A 4,212-nucleotide genomic window follows, 5' to 3' on the forward strand; every position below is an offset into this window, starting at 1 on the left:
CTTATAGAATTTGGCTATAGGTGAAGCATTGTCAATTTAGTACTTTACTGGCATTCTATGGTCATTCTCATTCAAAATTATTAATTATTGGAAAGAAAGTTTTGAAATTTTGCTTATCAATTTTTTCAATGATAGAAGACTCAAATGTGACTGAATACATTTGATGACAATGGCAAGAACCAAAAATATTAACAAGGTGAATTAATCCTAGGATTACTGCAGAATCTTGCCTTTGGGTCTAAATAATAAAGTATTTAAGACTAGGGAAATCATGATTCAGAAGCCACATATGTCAACAAAATAAGGTTTGGGTGGACTGCCTATATATTTACTCTGAGTCAGCTGTATAACATAGCTGTTTAAAAATGCATATGGTCTACGGCCATGCTACCCTGAACAAGCCTGATCCCGTCTGATCTCAAAAGCTAAGCAGGGTCGGGCCTGGTTAGTACTTGGATGGGAAACCACTCAGGAAGACCAGGTGCTGTAGGCATAAAAAATAATAAAAAAACATATAAGAGATTGTAAGCTGACAAGGTCCTTGCAATGTGTGACGTCAACTAAGGGTTTCCTCACCTAAAAAAATAAAATGGATATGATTCTGTCACTTCGTAAGGTGCATAACTTTATAAGGTATATAATGTGTAGGAACTATGTTGTACATCTGAAATAAATATAATATTGTATGTTAATTATAATTTGAAATAAATTCAGAAAAGAATTGCTCAATATATGTGTCATGAGTTATGAAATAATGTTTTAAATCCATTAAAGTGAGTGCACTTTTCTTAGAAATCATATATCTGTTTAGAATTATAAAGAACAATATTTATTTGAATAAGAAAATTAGGTAGCTAGGTGTAGCTATTTAGAACATCAGTTTTCAGATTTTATATTTTAATTTTTTTCATGGATTACTTCATAGTTATAATACATTTGAAAGCTAAACTCTATATATTTTTAAAATTTTTATTTTATCTACTCTGTTGCAAAATTTCTATAGGAAATGCTAATGAAGGTCATCTCTTTGCTTGTATCACTGTCTCTTACAAGAATAGCACTAATATTTACACTTTCCATATTGCAATTGGCTCCTAATAGAGTTATTATAATTTCCATGTAATAGTAAGTAAAGTTACACTAAAGTTCTACTGTCTTTGACTTAAGCTTGATTGTGAAAGAGAAAAATCTATCTGTCTGTCTATCTATCTATCTATCTATCTATCTATCTATCTATCATCTATCTATCATCTACCTATCATCATCATCTTCTATCATCTATCATCTACTTATTTATTTATTGAAAATTATAGGGTGACATTAATAAAATCAAATAAGTTCAAGTGTATCATTCCACAATAAGTCTCATATATACTGCACTGTGTGTTCACCATCTAGAGTTAGATTACCTTCTCTTACCAAATATTTGACTCCTATCTACCACCCCCTCTTCCTCTTCCCTTTGGCAACCACTAATCTGTCCATTCCATGAATCCATTTGCTTGTCATTTTGTTTGGTGCTTTCAGTTTTATATTCCACATATGAGAGATATCACGTGGTTCTCAACTTTTTGTCTGACTTATTTAGCTTATCATGATTATTTCAAGATCCATCCATGTTGTCACAAATGGCAGTATTTCATCTTTTCTTATAGCTAACTAATATTACATTGTATATATGTACTATTTATTATTTATCAAATCATCTATCATAGGACATTTTGGTTGCTTCCATGTACTGGCCACTGTGAATAATGCTACTATGAATGTAGGGGTGCATATATCTTTGTGGATAAATATTTTCAGGGTTTTATTTTGGGGGGGTGGTGGTAAATACCCAGAAAAGGGATTGGTGGATCATATAGTAATACAATTCCAGGTTTTAGTTTTTTTGAGGAAAGTTCATACTGTTTTTCATAGTGGCTGTACCAGTTTATATTCCCACAAGCAGTATATGAGGATTCCTTTTTTTCCCACAACCTCTCCAACACTTGTTATTACTTGTACTGTTGATGATAGCCATTCTAACAGGTGTGAGATGGTATCACATTGTGGTTTTGATTTTCATTTCTCTAACAGCTAGTGAAGTCGAGCTTTTCATATGTTTGTTGGCCATTTGTTTGTCTTCTTGGGAGAAGTGTCTGTTCAGGTCCCCTGTCCATTTTTAATTGGATTGTTTGTTGTTGTTGAATCATATGAGTTATTTGTATATTTTGGATATTAGCCTCTTACCAGAGGCATTGTTCACAAATATGTTCTCTCTTTCAGATGGCTGCCTCTTTTCTTTGTTGATGGTTTCTTTTGCTGTGAAGAACCTTTTAAGTTTGATATGCTCACATTCATTTATTTTTGCTTTTACTTCCCTTGCCTTTGCGGAAAAATTTATAAAATCCTCTCTAAGTTTTAGGTCCATGAGTTTATTACCTATGTTTTCTTCTATGCAACTTACTCTTTTAGGTATTATATTTAGGTCTATGATCCATTTTGAGTTACTTTTGGTGTATGGTGATAAACAACAGTCTAGTTTTATTCTTTTGCATGTGGCTTTCCAGTTTTCCCAGCACCATTTATTGAAGAGGCTTTTCTTTCTCCGTTTTATGTTTTTGGCTCCTTTGTCAAAAAATATTTGCTTATATACCTGGGAGTTTACTTTCGTACTCTTGATTCTATTCCACTGGTCAGTGTGTCTGTTTTTCTGCCAATACCACACTGTTTTGATTATTGTCCCTTTGTAGTATAATTTGAAATCAAGTAGAGTGATACCTCAAGCCTTCTTCTTTATTCTCAGGATGGCGTTGGCTATTCAGGGTTATTTGTGCTTCCATACAAATCTGGTGATTTTTTTTGTTCTATTTCTTTAAAAAAATGCCGATGGAATTTTGATGGGGATTGCATTAAATCTGTATAATGCTTTATGTAATAAGGTCATTTTAACTATGTTGATTCTTCCAATTCAAGAATATGGAATATCTTTCCATTTCTTTGTTTATTCTTCAATTTATTTTAATAGTGTCTCATAGTTTTCATTCTATAGGTCCTTCACATGTTTTGTTAGGTTTATTCCCAGGTATTTTATTCTTTTTGTCGCAATTGTAAAATAAATTGTCTTGTTTTGTTTTCTTTTTTTATTTTTCTGAAATTTTATTAGAGTATAGAAATTCAATGGATATTTGAACATTGATTTTGTATCCAGAAAATTTACTGTATCTGTTTATTATTTCTAATAGTATTTAGTGGAGTCTTTAGAGTTTTCTATATAGAAAATCATGTTATCTGCAAAAAGTGACAATTTTAATTCTTTATTTCTTATTTGGATGTCTTTTATTTCTTTCACTTGCCTGATTGCTTTCAATAGGACTTCCAGTTATATAGAATAATAGTGGTGACAGCAGATAGCCTTGTTTTGTTTCTTATCTTAGAGAAATGTTGTTTAGTTTTTTACCATTAAGTTTGATGTTAGCTATGGTTTCTCATATGTGGCCTTTATTATGTTGAAGTACTTTCGTTCCATACACTTATTATTAAGTGTTTTAAATGATGCTGTATCTTGGCAAAAGCTTTCTACATCTATTGATATATGATTTTTATACTTTATTTTATTTATGTGGTGCATCGCATTAATGATTTACATATGTTAAATCATCCCTGTGCCACTGGGATGAAGCTTACTTGATCATGGTCTTTTTAATATGTTGTATTCAATTATCTAGTACCTTATTTAGGATTTTTGAATCTGTGTTTTCGAGAGATATTGGTCAGTAGTTTTTGTTTGTTTGTTTGTTTCTTTGTTTTGTATTATCTTTACCAGTTTTTGATATCAGGGTAATTTTGGCCTCATAAAATGAGTTAGGAAGTATGGCTTTTACTTCATCATTTTGAAAGAGTTTGAGAAAAATAATTATTAAACCTTCTTTGAATGACTGCTAGAATTCACTAGTGAAGGCTTCTGGTCTTGGACTTTAAGTTTTGGGGAAGTTTTTGATGATCCTTTCAATTTCCGTACTGCTGTCTGGACTATTTAGATTTTCCAGTTCTTTACACTTCAGTCAAGGAAGGTTGTATATTTCTAAGAACTTGTCCATTTCTTCTAGGGTATTAAATTTCGTGTCATAATTTTTCATAGTATTCTGGTATGATCCTTTGAATTTCGGTCATAAAACTTCTCTTTCATTCCCAATTTTGTTTATCTTGTTTCCTCTCTCTCTCTCTCCC

The 4,212-nt window shown here is 31.6% G+C and overlaps 1 non-coding gene across 1 annotated transcript; it reads left to right on the top strand.

The window, feature by feature from the left end:
* Positions 1 to 374: 374 nt before the first annotated feature.
* Positions 375 to 493, top strand: LOC111730782. Its single transcript, XR_002776819.1, has one exon. It is a non-coding gene; the product is annotated as a 5S ribosomal RNA (ribosomal RNA).
* Positions 494 to 4,212: the final 3,719 nt, after the last annotated feature.

This window comes from Pteropus vampyrus, unplaced genomic scaffold (assembly GCF_000151845.1).
Source record: "Pteropus vampyrus isolate Shadow unplaced genomic scaffold, Pvam_2.0 Scaffold335, whole genome shotgun sequence".
NCBI lineage: Eukaryota > Metazoa > Chordata > Mammalia > Chiroptera > Pteropodidae > Pteropus > Pteropus vampyrus.